General features: G+C 32.3%; 1 protein-coding gene across 5 annotated transcripts in view; it reads right to left on the bottom strand.

The window, feature by feature from the left end:
- Positions 1-14704, bottom strand: part of LOC124540443 (zinc finger protein rotund-like) — a 199131-nt gene that overhangs the window by 168905 nt on the left and 15522 nt on the right. The gene's annotated exons all lie outside the window — the stretch shown is intronic.

Genomic DNA, 14704 nt, shown 5'->3' with positions numbered 1-14704 from the left:
AAATAAAAACACATCATTATGTAAAAAATTAAAAACGATAATTGCATTTTAATAATTGTATTTAAATAAACATACTTAATGAAAAATTATGCAAATAATTTAGTTTAATAAAATATTCCATTAGAATATAATTATCTAGAATTGCATTAACGAATGATTATTTGACTAAGCTAATCGTTATATAACTGCTTTTATAATATATTAAATCATATCAATTATTTTTTAATGAGTTAACTGTATTTTTTATATTCTATTAACTTATAAACAAACAACAACAAAAGCCTGTAAATTCCCACTGCTAGGCTAAAGGCCTCCTCTCCATTTGAGGAAAAGGTTTGGAACATATTCCACCACGCTGTTCCAATACACATGTGGCAGAATTTCTATGAAATCCGACACATGCAGGTTTCCCCACGATGTTTTCCTTCACCGCACGAGATAAATTTTAAACACAAATTAAGCACATGAATCAGCGATGTTACGAGTTAATATGCACGCGTTCTAACCACTGGGCCATCTCGACTATTAACTTAACAAGATATTAATATCATCACAGACTAGTAGTCGCCCGTGTCGCTCTCGTATTGTCGTGTCAGGCAAAAAAGTACCCTATGTCCTTTATTGAAGGTCAAGTTTGCTTAATATCAAATTTCATCAAATTCAGTTCAACGGTTTAATTGCGAAAGACAGAGAGACAGAGTTACTTTCACATTTATAATATAAATATAGATTACACTTCAAAGTGTTTAGAGGTATGACATGGGTTATAAAATGCATACACAAAATGACAGTTCCGATTTTCAATATAAATAATAATTGTAAACTAGCTGAACCCGCCGGCTTTACTCTTGCGAAATTTACAAAACATATATAGATATATAGCACACAAAACTTCACCCCCATTGTACCTCTCGAGGTGTGAATTAAAAAGTAGCTTATGTCTTTCCCCGGTACACGAACTACCTTCATACCAAATTTACGTGCAAGTGTATCTTTGATCTAGTTAAACCTATTATTTAGTACAATAGAAATTATTTAAGATACAAATCGATCACGCTATCTGTAAAACAATGCCAATTAATAGATGAATGTCAAAAATGCTTACAAGAAATACTACCAGTAATATCCCTATATTACAAAGTAAGCTATAAAACATAGACAATAGTCACTGATCGAATGACTTCGGAATGATTTTGTCACATACCCGGTTCTCGTTCTAAGTTTACACCCTCGTGTGCAGTTGATTAATGACGTCACAATGTCGTTAGCCCCGATCACTTCCCCGATCCCATAGGATGAGACGAATTTATCCACGCTAGTTTAACTTCCTTATATTTTTGTAAGAATTCTTCGTAGACTACTGTGATAATACATTGGATTCAGTGCTCAAGATAGCAGTTCTCTGCAGTAAAGTCTAACCCTGTCTGGATAAAGTCTTTATCTTCAGAAGCAGGTTCCAAGACTCCAGCATTTTGTCGCTGGAGAATATCATCCATGTAAGTTCAAAGAAATGGTAGCGTAGTCAAATCCAGCCAAGCTCGTTTTGTGTTCGGCAGTGTCACGAATCATCGTGAGGAAACCTGCATGTGTCTAATTTCAAATTAAATTCACCAACCCGCATTGGAGTAGCGTGGATTAAGCTCCAAACCGTTTCCTCAAGGCGTGAGAAGGTCTTAAGCCAGCAATGAAAGTTTTACAGGCGACGTTTTTCGCTTATACTTAATTACCAATAAAATATATCGGTATTCAAACTGAGAAATATGTACGGTTATTCAGCATTAACTATAAATTTTGTTTAAAGGATAATTAGTTAAATAATGTCTTCTTCTTCTTTCGCATATCAAATCAATGGAGACAGAAAGAGATAAATCTATGTTTAACCCACTCGCTAAACATATATGTATATGTAATGTAGTAAAAAAATTATAAAATTTAAATAATTAAAAATGTAATTGTAAAAGTTGTTAGTTTTTTTAAATCTCACATGATATGTAAAAATACGTAATTCAATTAAATTATTCGTAATAATAAATGTAAAATTCACATCATTAAATAAATATAAGGAATCGTTCAATTTATTCAATTTAATTGCATACAGCTAACGATTGAATGATGAACGCATTATTATAAATATGATAATGACTATGCTTCTGCTTTACATAACTGGTCATAGAATCAAGACATGACAATTATAAAAAAAAAACATATTTTTTATACGTAAAACCAGACAAACGGTAAAATTGATAATGCCAAGATATATTTCAGCATCTATATGAAAATATATTTTATTTACATGTATTGATTATATTTTCAGTATACGTAAGAATAAATTGTTTAAGTTTGCTATTCAATAAATATATCTTTTATCATAGAAATGTTTATAAGCGGTCAGAATGGGCATTTAATAATTTAAAAATGGAATACTTTAATTCCTTTTTTAAATCGAGTATTATGTAATCAAATCCAAGTTTATTGACCTTTCCTGTTCTATGATAGTCTACGTATCTATGTGCACAATAACGCTGTTTTTAATTTTATTTAAAAGCACACAATTTTATCTGCTGTTAGTATAATAAATTATTTATTGATTTAAGCAGTCACTGCTGTGCACAGCATCATCCGTGAAATTGATTTAATTATTATTTCCAATGTATGTGTCATTAAGAAGCTTTGTTTTGTAAACTTACTTAAATACTAAAATCAAATGAGATTTGTTTTCTAACTCTGTTGCAACAATACTTAAAATAAACAATTTATTTTATTGTCAGCCGTTCTCTGTATCAACCAACCGAACCAGTATCGAAATTAAACTTTTATCAAAACTACTTGCAAGAACATGTTTTAATAAAGCATATTTTGATTTTGAACCATTTCGATTTCTAATTTTACATGGTCAATAGTGCTTTCGGAATGTCGATAGCGCGACGAATCGTCTAGGAAATAATTGTTTAGTTCTGTATCATATTTTTAATCTGTGTTAAATCTTAGATGTAAGTTATTTAAAATGTATTCAAATACGAAGATAATAAATTACTTCAAGTGCAGATTATTTGTAGATTTAAACAAAATCAATTTATAAGGACTAAAAAAAGGCTTTATACATAACATGGTTATAATTCTCTATATATGAAGGAGCTTCGTATATTATGATTATTAAAAATAAATAGGTCTATCCTAGAAAGGGACAGTACCTTAGTACCACAACCTAGTTTGACCCTGCTCAAACAATTGTATTTATAATTGAGGCATGAAAAATAAAACTGTAATGTCTGTGGGGAAGAATAAATTAATTTATTATTATTATTACATGTCTATTTTTTGGTGTTCAGAAAGCGTTATTCTACCGCTAAAGAGCAATGATATTGTTGGTTCAAAGGTGAGTGAGCCAGTGTAACAAAGACACAAAAGACTCAAATCTTAGCGCTTAAATTGTTGCTTCTTGTAGTCATTAACGATGATGATCATAAAATGGCAATTAGTGTAGGTATTAACGAGATTGTTGAGAAAAATATGTTGTTTTTGATTTAATATAATATTCACTAGACGAATACCTAATATGAAGAAGCCGAGAAAGAAATCTCACCGTGAAAATAAATGACAAACCATCTTTATCATTTCGATCATCCTGTAACAAACCATCAGTCATATTGCCAGTGGATTTTTTTCCAATTTGAAGGGTGAGCCAGTAGGCATTCATCTGTGACTTAGCTAATTACAGTATCACAACATCTTCTAAGACGAATTAATTTATATTTTTCATAGAGGCAATGTCTATTTAGATAGGTGAAAGGACCATATGGTAGATTATAATAAAGAATATATAAATATAGAATGGATGTAATTGGCCCCAGAAAACACAAACTGCGTTTCCCATCTTCGTTAGTTATTTAATTTTTGATTTTTCTTCTTTTCCTGGCATTTATTAATCCTGCTTTTTTCCAGTCTGCCTTCCAGTTGGAATATAGACGCTGGAAATAGGCATGTTCATGGCATTGAGCCTCATCTTTAGTATCATCTTGTCTAAATCTATTTGCTCTCTAGTCCTACCTCACGACATCCAGTCATCGTTTCTCTGGGCTTGGGATCATCGACATCTCCCCAAGATATAAAAACTTCAAAATCGGTCCAACTTTTTCAAACAAACTCAAATAACTTTATTCAATATAGAAGCATTACACTTTCTTATTGATGGTCAATTGAAACACTACCACCGGTTCGGAAAAGAAAATACCCTGACCTGAGAAGAACCGGCGAAAGAAACTCAGCGGGTTTCTTTTTTTTTAGTTGTCTCATATATTATTTAAACAATTTAATATGAGATGAAATAGCCAGGAGGCGATCGTTTCATTCCCAAGGTGTGCTATCGATCATAAACTCATTAATTGTATAGTAACCTTTTGCACACAAGCGTTCCTTAATAATTTTCTTAAATTTGGTAACAGAGGCATTTTGAACGCTTTCTGGGATCCTGTTGTAAAACCGTATACATTGCCCCACAAAGGAGTTACTGACTCTATGTAGTCGAGTAACAGGAGTAACAAGTTTGTGTTTGTTTCTTGTACCAATGCTATGAGTATCACATTTTCTCATGAAATCATTAATATTTTTTCGTACATACATAACATTGCAGAATATATATTGAGAAGCAACAGTCAATATCTTGATTTCTCTAAATTTATTCCTTAACGATTCTTTAGCTCCTAGGTGACTAAGGAGCTGACTTATGCACATACAGAAGATTTATACATAAATATTGCAACAATACCGGTTTATTCCTCAAATAACTATGCAAACATATATCTCGTATGTTAATTTAAACTGTATATGTCATTGAAACGAAAAGTTTTCTCGTCATGTGACCATATCGGGTTCACGATAAACACAAACATGGCGACCTGATGATTATTCATAGATTTTTTTTTCGTCTTCAAATACTTTCGTAGAGAATAACTTCGGAAGGTATTTTGTTTTAAATTTGTTTAGTTAAAATTCTTAACATTTTATTATTACAGTGTTCTTAGTCTTTTCATTGTTATTGTATTACGGATTTGAATTTGCAATATACGGAACCTATCACTTATTTACTAGCATTGCCTTGCTTGTGAATGTTTATTTCTTTAAGGTGATGACAGACATTTGCCGTTTTCGGTAACGGCGGCCAATCTCAAGACCGATCAGCGAACCTCGCATCTCTCCACAAAACTTTTCCTTCCTCCTATAATCTAGAACCAAATTACTACAGTTAACCTCCGAGGTACTGATTTCGATAATGGCAAATAACATACAAAGAACAAAACAAGGTGAGTTAGTAAAGAAAGAAAGTATATGCCTAAACAAACAATAATATTTCACATACACGAAAAGGACATACATTACAAATATACATATATCAACAAAGATAATGGAAAGCTGTAGAAATGTTCGAATTCAATCACAAAGCCTCATGCAGTATAAAGATGTATAAACGTACTGATTTAGAAAATATTAGTTCTGACAATTTTTTAAATTAAGACGGTCATATTTTATGTATCAGTATTAGGGAATGTTTTCGGTCAAAATTATTCAACTTCAAACCTTAGTATCTGGTCAAATCTTGCAATTGAATTTTGCAATAAAGTACGGTGGTTTGCATCAGTGGTTCTAATGTCATCGTGAGGTCATAGGTACTCATAATCCACTCAATATATCTCCATCGTATTTGCTAGCTTCTTAGATTTTTATTGACATAACTAATTACCTAGCTGTCAAGAGTCTTATGGTGAATCAGATACTCATCATAGCTGCAATTGAAATAAAAATCAGATAATATTAACGGTATTTTTATTTATCCTCTAACTGTTTCTCCTTTAACTTTTTAAATATATCTGTAGTTACAAAATTTGTTATTTCACAGATTAAATAATCAACTCCTTAAATATCTGACCAAGGAGGTTGTTACCCGTAACAATTACTAAAATAATATGTCGCATCAATGTAATAAGCAAGAAATTGAAAACAGCAACCACAACGAAACAGACTATCGTCACCCATTCACCCGGTATCAATGGATCTGGTCATTCACCGGACAAGTGGCTAAGTCAACAGATAACGAGATGATTGTTCACGTAGCCACGACGTGATAAGTTTTTCTTAACACTAGCCACCAATAGAACGAATGAAAATAGTAAAAAATGCCATCGACGATACAAAAAGAGAAATATTGTTAATGCAAGATATCGCCCGACGCCAAAACCGTTCAGAATTTGTTCAGCCGTGCGTGTCGGCTACCGAACAGGTTGATCGTTTTTCACCGTCGTTTTTCACCGAGGCACGGGTGACCCTGTGTACCGATGCGTGGCTTTCCTAGATGATATTTAAAAAATCACAGCTGGATTAAAATAATTGTCATTTAACGGTAACGCCGAGAGGTAAATTATTGTTGATAATTTTAATTGAATCGTTGAAAAAAATTTTTTGGATCACTGTTGTTTTTGTTACAGTAAAATTGCTTTTGTAAATATTTGTCGGAATTATTATTTTTGTGGATTATGATTGGTTGATACAGTTTTTTTCATGTTGTATAAAAATACCGCTATTGGTCATTTTTTTGTTGAGATCCACATATTTGAGAACTCTTGTGCCTGCAATTACTCAAACTCACAATTCACACATTATCACAACACGGGAATAAAGAGTAGTGATCCTAAAGTATTATACTTGGTAAGTATCTCAATAAAATCTTTATACACTCAAAACACAAACGAAATGCACTATTATGATGAAGCAACAAAGAGCAATACACAGTCAAAATTGAATACAAATTAGGATAAGAGCGAAACGACGTATCTGTTTGCTAATACGTCAAAAAAACTGTCCCTTCTATGATTTTTAATCAGATTAATATAAATAAAACAGTATTATTCTTAGTCCTACGACTCTGTGCAAGCTCGTCTAGGTAGCTGGGTACCACGCACTCATCAGATCTTGTACCGCCAAATAATATTACTCAGTATTGTTGTTTTCCGGTTTGAAAGGAGAATGAATCAGTATAACTACAGGTACAAGGGACATAATTTCACGAACTATTATGTTACGCATATCAATATAATATTAGTGAATATTGGGAACATCTTAGTACCCAACATTTGTGGCGCATTTGCGATGTAAGGAAAGGTTAATATTTGTTACAGCGCAATTGTCTATGGGCGATGTTGACGGATTAACATCAGGTGGCCCATTTGCTAGTCTACCAACCTATATCATAAGATAAAAAAGATAGATATTACTCGTTTTAATATATTGAAGAATCTATTAGAGTTAGTTCTCGTCTTATTTTGCATTAATTATTGTAAGAAACAATCTAGTGTCAGAAATGTTGACAGTTAGATTGTTAATGTAAACTGTTTGTAACGTTAAATGTTCATGATTTGAATAAATAATTCCCATTGGTCACTTAAAGCACGGCACCCATCGACCAATAAGAATTACCAAGTCAGGCGCCATTGATTAGCGATTAAGAAACTATAGGTAAGTATAATTAAACTCGTCATTTGAATGGAAAGGTAGGTAGCATGGCTATAAATAATTTAATTTGATTTTGGAACAACTAATCTAGGTACCGTAATCGTAATTTCTATTGAATTTGAAAGTAATAAAAATCATTTGGAAAAATTTACATGAGTTTGATCTACTTTTGATGCAGTATGTTTCTGTACCGTTTGGAATATTTACAGAAAAGTAACATACGGTATGATACGTAGAATACACTTACAACAATTCTTCTATCGATGTTGGTGCAGGCCGTTGCAAATGCTGATATTCTATCAGAAACGTGCTGAGTTCCTTACAACATTTCTTTCACTGACCACCTCGAATTGAATTATAACCTGTATCTACCTAAACTTATTAATTTCAAACAACTGATGTATATTTTTTTAAGGAAATTGTACACAATAATGAGTCGAGATGGCCCAGTGGTTAGAACGCGTGCATCTTAACCGATGATTGCGGGTTCAAACCCAGGCAAGCACCGCTGATTCATGTGCTTAATTTGTCTTCCTAATTCATCTCGTGCTCAGCGGTGAAGGAAAACATCGTGAGGTAGCCTGCATTTGACAAATTTCATAGAAATTCTGCCACATGTACATTCTACCAACCCGCATTGGAACAGCGTGGTGGAATATGTTCCAAAAACCTTCTCCTTAAAGGGAGAGGAGGCCTTTAGCCCAGCAGTGGGAATTTACAGGCTGTTGTTGTTGTTACCTAAACTTATTAATTTCAAACAACAACTATATTTTTTAAGGAAATTGTACACAACAATAGCTAAGTATTAATGCTGTGATAGTGATTAATATATGATACCTATATGTGGTACTAAGACGGGTTTGCTAGAAGCTCAATTAAAGTCACCTGATTACTTGAAAGCAATGGGTATCTCAAATAATAATATAAAATTATAAATTCAATTATTAACTAGTAGTCTAGATATAATTAAGAGTCTGAGACGTGCAAACATGCTGTCTGGCCGTCTCGCGATTTATGTTAAATATATATCGATCTTTGCTTAAACAATAAAAAAAGGAATCTTTAATTACTTGAAAGGTATTCGGAATGATCTAGAATGTTTCTCTGTCTGGTATTTATATATCTTAAAGTATTAATAATATTCTAAAGTACGACTGTACCTTCGACTCGCTTTAAGTAATTTTAGTATTAAAATTCTTTCGTTGTTAATTAAAGTTGAATAGTATTCAAGTAAGAAAATAATGTTTTACTTAAGGAGTAATCTAATTACTTATTTTCGAAAAGCTTTCGATCGTGGAATACTTTATTTTCAATATAATTTAAAAAACAATAACATTAAAATTACTATGATATAGTTTATTATTTTTTCATTAATTTTTTTAGGTTACTTAAGGTTTATTCTATAAATAAATAAAAATATATATTTATTTAATAATAATTTTTATTTACGTTACATATGCAGGCAAAGTTACTGTTTGCTAGAGTATGAAAAATCTACAATTGACACGCATAGAATGAAAATACTGACTCAAATGCAATGCATGCACTTCGTTTGAAAGAGTATTTCAATGACTCAGTTAACTGAGCATTCATACTTAAGTACAGAGTAGACATGTTGTGTATATAGTATGTATTATAAAAAGATTACTAGTAATGGTTATTAATTGATTTAATTGAATATATGTTTGTGTAATTAAAATTTCGCCTTGTAACAAAGTACCTACATATTATGTTCCAATTTTGGCATTGCATTGGTACCAAACATACTTAAGTGTAATAACGTAATTTTTCAGCGCTAAAGCGCTTTATAAGATAAACAGAAATTAAACAAATTAAAGCTGTATTCTGTTCAAATCATTTCTTGTGGTATTCTCTTCTGTGGGTCTAATTTTCTAAACCTTAAAATGAATACAGAAATGATAAAAATACAGAATGTCATTGTTTAAATTAACACAAGTGATAGATTTAGCGCTTTATAAAGTCAAGTCAAGTAGCTTAAATAAAAACAAATTAAATGCTTGTAACACATTTCTTGTATTTAATTTTGCAGTTTATACGAATGCTGTAAACAGGTTAGCTGTCGTGCATTTGTTTTTTTGTAAATAAAAAAAAAAGAATTCGAATTTCGAATGTCCGCAATTAAAACATCGTTACATCATTTTTGTATTTCTTTCTATTTTTAAAATGAGTATTACATTTATAACATTTATAATAAATGTTTATTGTTATTATTTAAAATGGTCAATAGTATTAGTATATTGGAAGATATATAATTTAAAGCAGGAAGGAGGACTGAATTATATTTCAGGATATACCTAGGACCGATAATATGTAAAATCATGGTATTTCAAACAGTTAGTCTGGATTTATTGGCAGTAAGGCAGGCCTCTGTCATTTCAATCATATACATTTATATTACAATAAAATAAACTACATAGACAATACAAATAAAATATAGTAAAATGTAATAACAGACTGTAATTGTCCTAGGTTCCTAGTCCTCGTGTAGGTTACCTGACGATGTTTGCCTTCACCACCGAGGAATGATAAACACCAATTAAGCACTTGGATATCCGGTGGTTCCATAAGACGCAATGCACGCGTTCATACCATACCACTGGCCATCTCGTCTCATTCAAAAATAAAATAAAACATATATTAATTTTTATATGTCAAAGTAAAAGTAGAACCTATAAATAACTAATTAGGGGTAGGACTTTGTGCAAGCTCATCAGAGTAGATACTGGTACTAAACTCATCAGATATTCTAACAGACAAACAGAAATTGTAAAAATTGTTATTTTGGTATATGCACTGTATACATACACATGCGTTGAGTAAAAAAGGGCTTTTTTAATATTATAAACAGACACTCCAATTTTATTATATGTATAGATAGATATTGGACAACATCACCTACATTACTCTGATCCAAATGTAGCTAAAGCACTTGTGTTATGGAAATTCAGAAGTAACGACGGTACAAACACCCAGACCGAAGACAACATAGAAAACTATTATAAAATGATTTGAATTGAATGCCAATTATTAATATGACTGTATTTTTTTAATGTTGAAAAACGAGTAACTACTGAGTTTCTTGTCGGTTCTTCTCGGTAGAATCTACTTTCGGAACCGGTGGTGGCTTCACTTGATTGTTAAATGACGATTCAAAAGTGCTCGTAAAAGCCTACTTGAATAAAGTTTATTTTGATTTGAATTGAACGCGATGATACCTACGCTCTTTCGAAGTAAATGAATTCAAGATTGCTCTTAGGTCCCGATTATTTCCCATCCTCTCCGGAGCCGCATTAACTCTGCTATGTGTAGATTTACAACAGGTAACTTTGACATATCTGCGAAACGAGTAAACATCGGCGGTGTAATTAAAGTTTAAGATAACGGCTGAAGATCGTGGAAGCATCCCGATCGGTTGTGGATGCTGGGAGAGTAATTGCGGTGTTGTTATTTGAAATGTTTATCTCGTTTTGTTTCCTTTTCGGTGATTGGATTTTATTTTTTTAATTAAAATGATTCGTTTAAGATTATAAATTTGTTATTTATAATCACTTTCATTATATAATATAAACCAAAGCTAATTAATGAATATGTCTCTTGATTAAAATTTAATTGTTATTGAAATCTAACGCAGTTTAATTGCGACCCGTCCCGGCTTCGCACGGTTCAAATTTATTAATAAAACAAATGACAGATGCATTGCACAAAAACATTTAGGTAATAATAATAATAATTATTATTACCTATAATTGATTCATTAGTATAAAAGAGAAATATGTCTACTTGGGTATGGATAATTTCATCGTAAAATTAATTATTTAATTATTTAACTGCTGAATCAAAATTTCACAGTCATAATCGACCATCCGTTTCGCAGTAGGCCTTTCATTTGTTGCATTTAATTCATCTAATCTTTCAATTATTCTCTTCAATACGAAAAAAAATTTACAGAGACATTTTAAATAGAAAATGAAAAATCTATTTTAAATAGACTTTACCTCTGTCATCTAAATGTTAAATAATTTATGCATGATGATGAATGAAATCAATTGAAAGCTTAAATATAAACTGTAATTTTTAGACTGAATTTGTAATAGACGAAAAGAAGTTTTAATGAATGTTCCATGGAGGTCGCATTATGACATTGATTTTAAAGCAAATATTTTAAACATCTACAATTTTATAGTACCTTCTTATGATGTTTCTCCAAAGGCCTAACCAGTGCTAGTCGTGTAATCGTATAAATATAAATATTCTGGTAAAATACAACCACGATTAGCGGTCACCATTGTTAAGAGCAAATTTCTGTTCAGTCACTCTCATAATCCAATGAGATCCAATAGCTTAAAGACTAACAACTTTTTGACGACCCCCATGGTCGAGTGGTGTGTACACCGGTTTTCATGGGTACGCCACTCCGAGGTCCCGGGTTCGATTCCCGGCCGAGTCGATGTAGATTACCATTAGTTTACCATGTTGCTCGGGTCTGGGTGTTTGTGGTACCGTCGTTACTTCTGATTGTCCATAACACAAGTGCTTCAGCTACTTACATTGGGATCAGAGTAATGTATGTGATGTTGTCTCATATTTATAAAAAAAAAAAAAAACTTTTCTTGCTTACCGATGTATAGGCCTGTACACTTCCAACTTACAGTCTTTGGGTTGTGACTGAGAATGTCTTCTATAGCCTATTTAATTTATCAGCCTGATCTAGGGACTGAATCAGAACCTCGATATCTGTTGCCCTGTATCAAGCTGGACGAGGCAGTTAAATGCGGATAAAAACTTTAAACATTTTAACAGGTAAATATATAGTATACATATATGTCACTACAACAACAACGAAAACAGCAGCCTGTGAATTTCCCACTGGGCTAAGGCCTCCTCTCTCATTTTAAGAAGAAGGTTCGGAACATATCCCGCCACGCAGTTCCAATGCGGGTTGGTTGGTCGGAAGACACATGTGGCAAAAATTCTATGAAATTAGACACATGCAGCTTTCCTCACAGTGTTTTCCTTCACCGTCGAGTACGAGATGAATTATAAACACAAATTAAGCACATGAATATTCAGTGGTTAGTGAGTCGAGATGGCCCATCTTAACCGATGATTGTAGGTTCAAACCCAGGCAAGCACCGATGATTAAACAGTGGTGAAGGAAAACATCGTGAGGAAACCTGCATGTGACAAATTTCATAGAAATTCTGCCACATGTGTATTCCACTAACCTAACACAACACAACACAACAGCGTGGTATAATATGTTCCAATAACCTTCTCCTCAAAGGGAGAGGAGGCCTTTAGCCCAGCAGTGGGAATTTACAGGCAGTTGTTTATTCAGTGGTGCTTACCGGGGTTTGAACCCACAATCAGCCGTTATTTATATATATAATATAACAATTTAAGTTTTATACCTGGTGAATTTTACGTACTTATTCTATTCAGAAGATCTAAGCGCGCATCGGTTATACCAGAATAAGATGCAAAGAAGAAAAAATTATAAGGTTAATGAACTCACAAACATATTATAGCTTCCGATTGGAATGTAAAATGTACTATTTAAAGATCTATACTATGCGTTTTTACTCCCTATATCGAATGATAAGAGTAGTGTCTGTCTGTCGAGCCAAACCTAATAGGAACGGAACTATCTCATTAAACGCATTTAAGGCATGCTCACCACCACGTTACGGGAGATATACAAAGATATATGATGAGATGTACACAGATAATTATATTCATTTGCTGAATTCTGACCATGAAGTCATTAGAAAGTAAATTAATTCTTGACTATTATAACAGGAATCGTTATTGATCAATAAGATTAAGGCTTAGTGGAAAACCGTCTGGGTAAATGCCTGCCCAGTGTTGTTCTGTTTGGAAAATGGAAAATATGGAAGGATAGGTGAGCCAATATAACTGTGAGATAAGAGTAAGAAAACCTTCGTCAGTTTTCAAATTCATTTCTTTATCACTTAGTACCTTTTGAATCTAAACATCGAATCGTTGCGACGCCATATGTCATTCTCGATCTGTAAAGCAGATTATCGCTCATACTGAGCACACAAAAGTAGATCTTTTGGTGACGAACCTTTTCTTACCCCGACTGTACATAACATCATAGTCCTCAAAGTCGTTGATGCTGTGTCAATGTAGGATATGGCTTAAATTACTGATGACATAAATGCAGTGGTATACGTAATGTTTAAAAAAAAATTTGAAGTATATTATCAAGAATTATGATGAAGGTTATATTTAATTGACGCTGAAAGAGACGATCATATTTATTAGCTGGCTAAATAAAGTCAATAAGTTAAAATAGAATAATATAATGAATTCTAATGTGAAAAATATGTGAAATAGCTTTGTACAGCAAAGCTTTACTGGTTGCTCAGCCTTAGTAACGCAACTTACGCATTGATGCGGGATGGAGTGAATGTAACTCGAGGCATAGCTTAGTTTTTACAAATACTGCTTTACAAGTTTTTCGCGGAATAGGATTCTTTTATATGAGAAAAAGGTGTTTATAAAAAACATAAACGTAATACTTGTTAGTTCTTCTTATAAATAAATCAAGATTTAATCTTATTCTGCGCTCCGTATTACGTAACGCATCAAGTTTCGTTTCGTCGAACGAAATTAATTGTATTAGTAATCAAAAATTTGCGAGTTATAGGCTATTTGACTGGTTTTAAGATCCATTTTATATTATTTGAGGTTAAGTAGCCCAGTAAAAGTTGGGTTGTTTATTTCTAGTACATATTTGCCGAAAAATATCATATTAATAATTCTATATTTAGCGACTTCATCATAAGCCCGGCCAATCAGGAGCGTTTTGAGTCACGTGACAAACGTTTGAAAAAATGCATTTTTATTTATGGATTTTTGAAGAAATTCAGTATTATTTTCAACTTTCGTTAGTAAATAATCATATTTAAAGTCATAATCTACACTGATTACAATAATTCACAATTTATTTTTCGCATTGTCAAATAGCCTATTCTAGTCTAGTAAAAATACTGGTCATTGTATTATTTGGTCTAAATATTATTCTATTTTTAAAAATTGTTGTCTTCCGACGATATAAGTTTTTTTTTTTTTAAATAAATTATAAATAAATATGAGACAACATCACATACATTACTCTGATCCCAATGTAAGTAGCTAAAGCACTTGTGTTATG

This window comes from Vanessa cardui, chromosome 25 (assembly GCF_905220365.1).
Source record: "Vanessa cardui chromosome 25, ilVanCard2.1, whole genome shotgun sequence".
Taxonomy (NCBI): domain Eukaryota; kingdom Metazoa; phylum Arthropoda; class Insecta; order Lepidoptera; family Nymphalidae; genus Vanessa; species Vanessa cardui.
Note: the sequence above shows the minus strand (reverse complement) of the source record. Positions and strands in the feature narration are given on the sequence as shown.